At 37.1% G+C, this 12,863-nt stretch overlaps 1 protein-coding gene across 1 annotated transcript in view; it reads left to right on the top strand.

Annotated features, from left to right (window-relative positions):
- Nucleotides 1-12,863, top strand: part of LOC100070526 (eyes shut homolog) — a 319,688-nt gene that overhangs the window by 26,128 nt on the left and 280,697 nt on the right. The window lies entirely within an intron of this gene.

The raw sequence follows: 12,863 nt of genomic DNA, 5'->3' as shown, positions 1-12,863 counted from the left end.
AGCCCTTGAGTTGGGAATTTTGCCTGTTTCCTCTATGCTGGGCCCAGGTGTATGGGGGGTGGGCAGGCGATCTGGGGGCCCATCCCTCAGGCAGCAGCCACAAAAGCTGGGATGCCAGATGTGTGTACCAGCTCCTTCCAGGGAGGTAGTGGTGACTTGGTTTTATTATTAGAGCAGGCCGGGAGGGAGAGGGCAGAGGGGAGAGGTATCCACCAGCTTCCCTGGTCACTGGTGAGGATGGCAGCCAGCGACTAGATGTCTGCTAAATTAGAAACCTGGCACTCAGGCAGCAGCTTTTAAAGTATTCAGATAAACCACTTTCAGGAAAAGACTGGAAGGTGGGCGCTTTCTACCTGCCCCGTCTGTGCTGAGCCCTGGGGGATGGCTGTGGAGAATGCTATGAGACTGGTGGGTACTGCTGATTGTTTTTTACAGTTCTGTGGGATTTGGGACTGTTTGCTTAATTTCCTTTTCAGATTGTTCTTGTTAGTGTATAGAAATGCAACTAATTTTTGTATGTTGATTTTGTATTCTGCAACTTAGCTGAATTTCTTTATTCTTACTTTTGTGTGAAATCTTTAGCATTTTCTATGTATAAGATTGTGTCATATGTGAAAAGAGATCATTTTACCTCCTTCTTTCCAATGTGGATGCCTTTTATTTCTTTTTCTTGTCTGATTGCTCTGAGACATCCACTGTTATTTAGAAAACAATTGGCGAGAGTGGTAGCCTTGTCTTGTTCCTGATCTTCGTAGAAAAGCTTTTGGGTTTTTTCCATTGATATAATGTCAGTTTTGGGCTTTTCATACATGGCCTTTACCTTGTATTGAGGTAATTTCCTTCTATTATTATTAGTTAGTTGAAAGTTTTTAATATAAAAGTGTGTTGAACTTTGTCAAATGCTTTTTCTACACCTATTGAGATAATCATGTGATTTTTATCCTTTGTTCCATTAATGTGGTGTATCACATTGATTTTTTTTATAGGTTGAATGGTTATTGCATCTCATGGATAAATCCCATTTGGTCATAGTATATATTTTTAATGTAATAATTAATAGTTTAATTTTCAATCACTAGTTATTGGTCTGTTCAGGTTTCCTATTTATTCATGATTCAGTCTTGGTAGGATGTATATTTCTAAGAATTTAGTTTTTCTAGGTTATCAAATTTGTGGTGTATAATTTTTCATAGTAGTCTCATATTTTTTCATTTCTATGGCATCAGTTGTAATGTCTCCTCTTTCATTTCTGATTTTGAGTCTTCCCTCTTTTTTTCCCTAGTTACTTTAACTAAGGGTTTGTCTACTTTATTTATCTTTTCAAATAGCCAACTCTTATTTTTTTAAACTTTTTCTCTTGTTCTTCTATTTTCTATTTGTTTATTTCTGATCTAATTTTTATTGTTTCCTTTCTTCTGCTAACTTTGGGCTTAGTTCTTCTTTTTCTAGTTCCTTGAGGTATAAAGTTAGGTTGTTTATGTGAGATCTCGCTTCTTTTTCATTTGTGGCGTTTACCACTATAAACTTCCCATTTACTACTGCTTTTGCAGCATCTCATGAGTTTTGGTATGTTGTGTTTTTATTTTCATTCTTAAGGTATTTTCTCAAGAAATTAGAAAAAAACCTTTTCTGTTTTGATTTCTTTGACCCATTGCTTGTTCAGAAGTGTGTTAATTTCCTATTAGTGAATTTTCCAGTCTTCCTTCCGATATTGACTTCTACTTTCATTCGTGTGGTCAGAAAAGATATTTAACATGATTCCAACCTTTATAATTTATTAAGACTTGTTTTGTGACTAAATATGTGATTTATCATGAAGAATATTTCGTGTGTGCTGGAGAAGAATGTGTATTCTGCTGCTGTTGGTTGGAAATATTCTATTAGGTCCACTTGGTTTATGGTATTGCTCAAGTTCTCTGTTTTCTTATTGGTCTTCTGTCTGGTTGTTCTATCTATAATTGAAAGAAGTGTACTGAAATCTACTTTTATTGTGTTGATATTTCTCCATTTGGTTCCGTCAATGTTTACTCCTATATTTGGGTACTCTGTGTTGGGTGCATATAAATTTATAATTGTTTTATTTTTCTGGTGAGTTGACCCTTCTATCATTATGTAATGTCCTTCTTTGTGTCTTGTGACTGTTTTTTGACTTAAAGACTCTCTTGTCTGATATAAGTATGGTGAATCCTGTTCCTTTTTGGTTACCATTTGAATGAAGTATCTTTTTCCATCTTTTCTCTTTCAGTCGTTGTGTGTCTTTAAATCTAAAGTGAGTCTGTTATAGAAAATATATAGTTTGACTTTGTTTTTTCATCTATTCCAGCCACTCTTTGTGTCTTTTAATTGAGGAGTTTAATGCATTTATATTTAAAGTAACTACTGGTAGAGAAGAATTTACTATTGCTGTCTTGTTCATTGCTTCTATCTGTCTTGTACCTTTTTTGTTCCACTTTTCCTTTCTCACTGTCTTCTTTTGTGTTTCATTGATTTTTTTTCATAGTGCCATACTTTGATTCCTTTTTAATTTTCCTTTGTGTGTTCTTCTATAGATACTTTCTTTGTAGTTACCATGGGGCTTGCATTAAACACCTTATAGTTATAACAATCTATTTTAAGCTGATTACTTCAATCACATTTAAAAAACTCTACACTTTTGTTTCTTTTCTTCACATACAACTTGTTATTGATGTCAAAGATTACATGTTTTTAGGGGCTGGCCCAATGGCATAGTGGTTAAGTTTGCCTGCTCTGCTTCAGTGGCCCAGGGTTTGCAGGTTTGGGTCCTGGGCACAAACCTGCACAGCACTCATCAAGCCATGCTGAGACAGTGTCCCACATACAAAATAGAGGAAGATTGGCACAGATGTTAGCTCAGGGTGATTCTTCCTCACCAAAAAAAAAGATTACATGTTTTTATATCGTTTTTCAGTTACAGGGTTTTCTTTATACTGTCGACTTTTAAATTCTATACCAGAGTTAAAAATGTCTTATGTACCATCATTACAGTATTTTGTCTTTGTCTATCTATTTACCTTTACCAGTAAACTTTATACTTTCATATGTTTTCATGTTGCTATCTAGCAAACTTTCACTTCAACTTGAAGTTCTCTCTTTAGCATTTCTCGTAAGGTGGGTCTAGTGATGATGAAGTCCCTCAGCTTTTGTTTATATGGAAGTCTTTATTTCTCCTTCATTTTTGAATGACAGTTTCTCTGGGTATGGTATTCATCTTTGGCAGGGTTTTTTTTTTTTTTTTCTTTCAGCACTTTGAATATATCATCCCACTCCCTTCTGGCCTGCGAGGTTTCTGCTGAGGATTTGGTTAATACACTTATGGGGCTTCCCTTATGTGATGAGTGTCTTTTCTCTTGCTGCTTTCAAAATTATCTCTTTGTCTTTGACTTTTGACAATTTGATTATAATGTGTCTCATAAGGTTTTATTTTTTGTGGTTTTCTCTCCTTTATCCTAATTGAGTCTCTAGGGCTTCTGAAATTTGGATGTCTATTTCCTTCCCCAGTTTGGGAAAATTTCAGCCCTTATTTCTTCAGATAAGGTTTTTGCCTCCTTTTCTCTCACTTCTCCTTCTGAGACTTCTGTAATTCATCTTTTTTTTTTTTTGAGGAAGATTAGTCCTGAGCTAACATTGGCCACCAATCCTCCTTTTTTTTGCTGAGGAAGACTGGCCCTGAGCTCATATCTGTGCCCATCTTCCTCTGTTTTATTTGTGGGATGTCTGCCGCAGCATGGCTTGACAAACAGTGCCTAGGTCCACACCCAGGGTCCAAACCTGTGAACCCCGGGCCACCAAAGCGGAATGTGCGATCTTAACTGCTGCACCACCAGGCTGGCCCCTGTAATGCATATTTGAATCTTCTTTATCGTGTTCCTTAAGTCCCTTAGGCTTTCTTAACTTTTCTTCATTCTTTTTTCTTTTTGCCCTTATGACTGGATAATTTAAAATGACATGTCTTTGAGCTCATGGATTCTCTCCTATACTTGATCAATTCTGCTGTTAAATCCCTGGAGGGAATTTTTCAATTCAGTTATGGTGTTCTTCAACTTCAAAATTCTGTTTGTTCTTTTTAATATTTTCTATAACTTTGTTGGTATGCTCATTTTGTTTATTGATCATTTTCTTGGAGTCATTGGGCCTCTTTCTTATGGTTATTTTGGACTATTTGGCAGGTAATTCATATACCTCCATTTCTTAGGGTCAGTTTCTGGAGATTTATATTGTTTCTTTTTGTTGGGCCATATTTCTCTGGTTTGTGTGTGTATGTATTGTTAATTTATGTTAGGATCTTTACATCTGATAAAAAACAGCCCTCTCTTCTAGTCTTTATGGACTGGCTTCATAGAGAGAAAAATCTTCACCCATCAGAACAGCTAGATATTTTGGAGACTTCTCAACCTTTTCTGTGGGTGAATCTTCTCTGGACTTTTGTGTGTAAATTCCCAATTAGAGAGATTTCCCAGTTTACTTTTCAGAAGCTTATAATGTCTTACTCCTTATGGTATCAGTCTGCAGTACCACAGATTCTCTTGAGCTGCCCTAAGTAGCCTAATTCTTTTTTGTTCTCATTGGCCCCTAGGCATTCAGAGTATTCTGGTTTCCATCAGAACTCCAAGATAGACAAGACAGAAACCAATCCCTCCGGAAGTATGCTGAAAAGCTGGAATATTGGACGTATGTTCCACTTTTCTTCTTACATCCCCACTCCCCCATCAGAGAGAAGCTGTATTGACCTCTGTCTGCTGTACTGAGTCCTTTGGAGCTCTTGTTGTGCTCAGCAGCTCTCTAAGCATCTAGAACATGCTGGGTCCTATCATTGCTTGAAGTTGGGCAAGACTCTGAGCTGAGCTAGGGGGAGGGACAGTGGCTAGTGTGTGTCATGATAGCTCAAACCATTGCCTTTGTTCTCAATACCCCCTGACTTTATGTCTTTTCCTGTAGCATTTACATTTAGACAAGACAGAAACCAGTGCATCAGATAGCCCATCAAAAATCAAAATGTTCAAGGTATGTTCTGGTCTTCTCTTTTCCTCCCCAGAGAGAATTTGGGATTTGGGAGTTTCCTTCTGATTGCACCTTGCTGAGCTGGTGTAGGGGCTATGGCAAGTGAGCATCACAAATTTTCCTAGGAGCTTTGATGAGGCTGGTTTCATGCTCACTTGAGGTGCAGGAGCCTCTTAACTGGTTTCTGCATTTCTTACAATGGAAAGTGGTTTACGTATTATTGACTTGGTGTCTCAGTGGTGGAGAAGGTTATGGGGCTTCCAATTCCACCATCTTGCTGATGTCACCTCCCAATGAGGAACGATGTTTTGCAGGATTTTTTATCCTTATTTTTGCATGAAGAAATGCTATCAAAATTATTTTTTCAGTAACTTTTGTAGATTATAATACTTTGTACTACTTTTCTGTTCAAAGTGTAGTTTATTATTTATGCCTCTTTTTGGGCCCATTAATCTATAGAAGTGTTTTAGCCAATCGAACTTTAGAACCTTAAAAGGTGAGTTCAGTAGAGAAAAAATACTATAATTTACAGGTATAATCTCTTTTTAAAAGTCCAACTCTTTGTCCTCAGGTAGAAAAATATAATAACCAGAGCAGAAACATTTACAAATTTGATCATTCTGTTTCATGATTGAAACAGAAATGAAATTGGTTTGAATTTAATGATCATACTGCCATCTGGCATTTGCAATTCTGTAATCTCCACAGATGCCATAGGATGTGGGAGGCAGGAACAGGAAAAACAGAAAGTAGAGACACAGAATTAAAATATAATGTGGCAGCATAGAATCTTAAATCTGTAATTACTACAATAAGGAATATCCCATGATGTAATTATCAGACAAATTGATTTTAACAACATTGGAAAAGATATGTTTTCTAGGGTTTTATGCTTTCTTTGTACTTCAAAGTTACATGTGAGTTGTTAAATGTGTCTTAGTGAGAAGAAATATAGGTGTCTCTCACATATATTGTGCTTACTCTTCCGTGGACAGCTGTACCTGCAGCCAAGGAAGCAAGGATAGTAATTCACTTTCTCCTTTGTTTTATGTTAAATGAATATTGTTTCTAAGTATGTAATGACGAAGAGTAACTATTCTACTATTGAGGGTAAAATGTGGATTAGTAATGGTGTTTATTTTCAAAAAGAAGAGAAATTAACTCCTGAAAGAAGTAGCGAGCTTCTTTTAGTGAAATACAGGTCAGGTAATCTGCTTCCTCTTAGTCTTCAGTCATCATGCCTTGTTGATTGTTCAGCTTTCTCAGTACCCTGCATGTACTAAGCCATCAACAGAGTGTGAATGACTGAAACATCTTGAAACTGTTAGCCCAGCGGTCCCACTGACTCCATGAAGCTCACAGGCACCTGTGCCAGAACCATGAACAAAAACAAAACAGAAGCACATGCAAACGGGTTCAAACATGACATTTCAAGGAGGTACTATTTACAGAAGTATGAACAGGGTAGGGAAATATGTACAGGATGGTGAAGCAACAATGAGAAGCCCTGACCACCCCAAAGTGGCAAGGGACCCAAATTATGGATCCTTGCAAAAGGAGCCATATAACAGGAGTTTTGTAGTTCCATAATTTATCTTTTAATAAGAGAATGGTTACATCTTCCAGGAAAGATTTAGAAAAGAGCGAGTGTTTGAACAATGAATGGCATCCCATAGGAAGGCATAGAGACTGGAGGATAGAGAGAGATGGGCCTTATATAGGAAGAAGCCAGTTCCTCTATTGAAACACGGCAAAAGGAGAGACAGAGGATACAGGGTTAATCTTGCTGAGTCGGTTCTACTTTCTCAGGGGAAAGACTAGCAAATGGTTATATGTTTGAAAATGACGTAGGAGGAGGGATGTGATACGAGGAGGAGGGAGAGGAGCATCATAGTGACAGTAAAACATTTTTTATCAGGGCTAACTATATGTGAGGTGCCATTAATGCCACCATAAATGTATGTTATAATTTTAATTATTATCATCATTTCACAAAAGAGAAAACCGAGAAGTGGAGAGTTTAACCCTTTTTCCCCAGCTCACCTGAGTGGCAAAGCCATAGTCAATTCACATGTGCCCAGCAGGGTGGGTTGTCCGCAAGTCTATTTTGCTGCATAGTTTTCATATAACTACAGCACTGAGGGAAAGAATAATGTGACTAGAAAATGAAGCAAGGTTGTCTTGCCATATTAATAGGACTCATTTGAGGGTGATGACCACGAATTTAATCTGGTGCTGATGTGCCCAGCTCTGAAATGTGTGTCCTACAAATCATAGCTGCCTGTGTGTAGGTAAAGAAAAGCTGCCAGGAAGTTTCAAGAAGAGATCAGGGTGACCAGTGAGGGATGACTATTGACATCATGAAGGACAAAGCAATCTCTGGCAATTGGTATTATTTTTCTCTGATCTTAAGCCATAGCTAATATTTTTAAAGGGCCAAAGAGGCTAGAAACCCTATTACAGAAGGGAAAATTTCCGTCTTTTATAATCCCTACTGTAAAGAGAGCTTGAAGCCTTTAAATCAAAAACAAAAATTGTTTTTGTAGGGATAAGTTCTGTGCTTCTGGAAAAGGGCCTTAGTTCCAAATCGGATTCATTTTGGCATGACTATAGCAGCTGATTTTTTGGTATATGGAGATTCACTGATGAGCCCACACTTTCACTGTCCGCAGATACAGTTTGGAAACAGGGACTTCAAGACCATCTCTTTACTTGGTATGGCTTGTCAAAAATTAAAACTTTCCTTGCTAAATGAGAGGTCTTCCTATCACCATGAGTGATGATATGCCAAGAAATTAATAACGAAAGTATTTTAGATAAGCATCAAAATCTTACATTTTTATATAAACATCATAAACTAAAACTTTCTTATAATCCACAATTTTGAGCTGTGTATATACCAAGTCAACAGGCTGTGTACTGCAGCTCTGTGCAACAAACTGAAGATCTTTGTTTCTAGGTATGAAGATATTTAGCAATGGCAGTGATCGCCCATGCATTTAGAGAAACTAATCATTTCTTTGAAAGCCTAAAATAGCATAATCCACTGACCTACACTGTGGTTTATTGGCTTCCTGCTAAATAAGGTAACTTGTCAATAAATAGTTTCATTAAGAAGCTAGTCAAAATGAAGTAATGTGTGTTTTCCAATGTCATCAATGTTTAAAGGCTAATAAGAGATCTTGAGAGGTAATCTTTATATTGCATAGGAAAAGAAAGAGACAGGTATGCCTTTATAGAGCTGCTGCAAGAAACTGATTTGAAATGTACACAGTTGCTAATCTCTGCAAAACAATGGTATTAAACAGGAACAATGAAACTTTTTCTGAAAAGGGGCATATAATGCATATTTTTGGCTCTGTAGGCCCTACAGTCTATGGCAACTATTCTGTCATTGCAGCATTGCAGCAGCCATAGGTGATACATAAACAAATGGATTTGGCTATGATTTAGTAACATTTTATTTACACAAACAGATGGCCAGCTGGATTCCACCCATGAGCCATAGTTTGCCAAGCCCTGGTATAAAATAATAAAATATTTTAAGTTATTGCCTATTTAATGTGAAAATGCAGTACTTATGAAAGACATTTTTAAAAGAAAAGCGTGGTTTTCACTTTAAAGACATTTATTTTAGGGCACTATTTAATATACATATATGAATAAGCATGTTGATTACAAGAGGTGATTTCCACTGATCCTTGATTCAAGCAAGAATAAAATTCATATTTTAAAGACATTACCTAGTTAGAAGACGAGGAGGGAAGTTGAGAGCCTAAAATAAAGCATGTCAAATGGGTCCAGGAAAAGGGCCAGATGCGAAGCCTATGGAAGAGTTAGACTGAACACAATTAGTGATGAATGGGTTGTGTGCACTCTTTATGCCACTTCAATGGTGTATTTGTTGATACTTCTGTCTACACTTACTGTTTTTTTTTAAAGATTTTACTTTTTCCTTTCTCTCCCCAAAGCCCCCCGTACATAGTTGTATATTCTTCATTGTGGGTCCTTCTAGTTGTGGCATGTGGGACGCCGCCTCAGCGTGGTCCGATGAGCGGTGCCATGTCCGCGCCCAGGACTCGAACCAACAAAACACTGGGCTGCCTGCAGCGGAGCGCACGAACTTAACCACTCAGCCACAGGGCCAGCCCCTACACTTACTGTTTTTAAATTGCTCTTGTTGCACAATACATTTCAGCTTGGGAAGAATGAGATACCCTCCCCCCTTCCCATTGAATATTTTCTCCCAACATTTTTTTTCAGATTTATTAATGAGATGCTGTAAACAAGCTTCTCTTTTAATTTGTATATTTTCAATTGGTCATTAAACTAATATTTATTGTGTTACTATCATTTAGGAAATAATGTTCTGGGTGCTAGAAATGCAGTGATGGAAATGGTAAACAAAATCCTTGGTCTGAAGGAGCTTGCAATGAACAGGCAGAAAAGTGAATGAATAAGAATTTCAGAATTTTAGGAATAAGTGTCAAGACAATACAAGAGTGACGTGATTGATGGAGTGGTGGTAGGGAAGGGCTTTCCACTACGTTCAATTTCACAGTGGTGGGAGGCCTCTGAAAGGAGAGGTCATTGAATTAAGATCTGACTTGTAAGAATATCTGAACTGTGCTAAAATCCAGGTCCAGAGCTTTCCAGGCAGAGGAAATGGCAAGTACAAAGTTTCTGTTCTAGCAGTGAAGATAAATGTGTTCCAAGAATAGAAAGAAAGTGATGGGTGAAGCCTAATGGACTAGGAAGAGAGTGAGTGGTATGTGCTTAAGTGAGAGGGTTAGACAAGAAATAGATCATATAGGTTTTGTAAACTAGGATGAAGTTAGATTTTAAGTGTAATGGAAGCTCTTGAGGATTTTTAACAGGACAGGCACATACTCTCTTTCATGTTTTACACTCTGGCTGCTGTGGGGAGAGTGGAATGAAGAAAGGCAAGAACAGAGGTAGGACATTGAATTAGGACATATGGCAGTAGCTGAGGCAAGAGATTAAATTTGTGTGTTAGCCTTTTTATAATAATTTTACCTTACTAGCAATCTTAAACTTTTTTATTAAATAGACATATTTTTAAGAGTATTTCTCCTAAAACTTTCTTAGCTTAATGAAATGAAATAAAAAACAATACACTAAGAACCTCCTTTATTTTAGGATTGCAGAAGAAAATGGCTATGGAATTCTGAGATTGCTGTATTTTCATATGTGGTTTCTACATTGGTACTAACCCAACTGTGTCTTTTAGAATACATCAGAGAGAAGCCAAATTTTAAGTATTCAAAGTGTTCTATTTAATCAACATCCAAAGAAAGCAATGAAGACCATGTTAAAAATATTCCTATGTATTAACAACCACAATTTATAGAGGAATTTTGCTAAAAAATTTAATTACACCAACTCATTTAAGTATTACAGTAACTATGTAAAGTATATATAACTGTGTAAAGTATATATAATCAACACCATTTTAAAATTGAGAAAACCAAGACTGAAAGAAATTCTTAGCCTTGATGGTTACACAGCAAATAAGAGTGGGAGATGGGAACTAGCGCAGGTCATCTGACTCCAAAGCCCGTGCTCTTAAACACTAAACGTAAGATGACACATTGGCTAATGTGTTTACAGATGTTATAAGAATCTTTGACAGCACATTATATTGCTTCCAATGGTTATTTCTTACTTTTTCTGAATACACACACGTAATTTATATTTCCTTTTTTGCTTTGGTATAATAGAATATTAGTTATATGTAAATGACATAAAAGACTTAGTTTTATAGAAACATGAATCTATACCACTTGCTTGTGTAAAAAAGGGGTTTGGATTGTTAAGTTAAAATACATCAAGAAGTGTGCCCAGAGGAGTGAAATTCTACAGACTCGCAAATTAGAATTCCCTTTGGAAACTGGAAAAATATTAGCATGTTTTAAATTTGGAAACATCAAGTGCATGAGAGAATATCAACACTCACAACTTGGGGTGGATGTGCTTCGTGAGGAAATGGCCCACATTGTATGATGACTGTTGTTTGTGTTTGAGAATGGAAAGTCTTTAGAGTTTATCCGTGCTTACTTCATTCAGAGATTTGTTTACCATGGTTGTATAATTTTCAAACTGGGATTAAAGTGATCAATTTAAAGAGTAGAGACCCTAGAGCTTTGTTTCATTCTCTGAATCTTGTATACAAGTGATGGAGGTAAGAATGGAACACAGGAAAAAATATCTAGCAGTTGCTCATGAGAGGGCATTGCACATTTTTTAAGGTATTTATGAGGAGATAACATAGATATCAACAATTCCATGATACAACAACATCCATGGTAGCTGAGTATCACATACTGAATATTTAGTAAGCACTCAACATTTCTGTTCCCTTTAATCTTCATAAAAACATTGTGCCATTTTAAGGAAATAACCTCACTTTATTGTTGAGGAAAGTGTAGTTTACCATGGATTATTGGCCATTCCCTGAGGAGTCACAGCTATTACGAAACAAATCCTGAATTGAAAGTCAGGCTATTATCCCCATGGTCTTTAGAGCAGGTTTATGAGGTAATGAAGAAGGGACGTGCACCTTCTCTGTGCTGTTACCCGAGGGGTTTGAGGACATCCTCCAGCACAAACAAGGTTTCTTCCTCATCCTCTAGTTCTCATACCTTAACTTCTTCCTTTAGATTTTAGAAATTTGGGTTTAAGATATTATGACTTGTGCATCCCTAGTTATAACCGAAATATAGCTGGAGAGCTATTAGATTAAGTTATCTTATATTATTAACCCCTCCATGAGATTTCAAAAATACTGATATCTGAGATCACAAACCTGAAGGGGGAAGTGAAGCAGGTTTGACTGTAAGAAAGCTTAGCCCAGAGTATGAGGAGCGCGTTTCCTGTTGGGCAGACTGCAGAGAACGCACAGCCATGATGCATCTTACCCTAGGGTATAAAGAACACGGAAAATGGTGGGAGAAAAGAGCAAACACAAATATTTTTAACCTCAATATTTTGCCTACTAAATAGGGTTATCAGATATCCTAGTTTGTCTAACTTGTGCACCTGTTTTCACATCACAATTGTTAATAGAGTCCCTGTTTAATCTCTCTGAAACGTGTCATTTGAATAAGTTATTCTTCTACTGGTTTACTCCTGAGTGAATGAAGGGTAAATAATCTGCCTAACCTCCAGTACTTGTAAGGGGAGAAGCTTCATATTGAACCAAAAGAATCGGTCTCTGCCCATCACCCTCTCTAGCAAGTTTGTGGTACATAATAGGTGTTTATTAATGTCATTGTCTTCTTTTTTCTAGCAAAGTAATTTTTTCCTTCCAAACCCTTCTCAGACCTTACTTCTTCACAAACTCTTCTCTACACTTTCCATAATATGTTTGTTTCACTCAACAAGCATACAAAAACATTTGCAGCCTGAAAAATGCGCCGTCTTAAATTGTCCTTGGCTGGTGGGCCTGGGATTGATTTCTTCTTTCCTTCTCCTGCCTTCATTTCCATGGCATGCCTTGAAGCCTTATAACCCAGGTACATCTCAGCCTGCCCTTTCTTCTTGTGTCCAAGGTATGCTTTCAGCCATAACGTTTGGGACTGAACCTTTGGTGAAGGTGGTCATTCTCTGGTTCTTCTATTATTATTGGTCTGTTTTTTATATGCTCTTTAACTGAAATATGTAAACACTTATGACTTTATCTACACATCGTGTATCCATATGGGTTCAGTTGCTTTTGGACCAGGATCCAGACTGTGGCAGAAATATTTAAGAATGATCTTTTTGTCCACTTTGACCAAACAACCAGAATGATTTCCCTGATGGGTCCATCCAGTATGAGTCTG

Source organism: Equus caballus, chromosome 20, assembly GCF_041296265.1.
Source record: "Equus caballus isolate H_3958 breed thoroughbred chromosome 20, TB-T2T, whole genome shotgun sequence".
Taxonomy (NCBI): Eukaryota; Metazoa; Chordata; class Mammalia; order Perissodactyla; family Equidae; genus Equus; species Equus caballus.
Note: the sequence above shows the minus strand (reverse complement) of the source record. Positions and strands in the feature narration are given on the sequence as shown.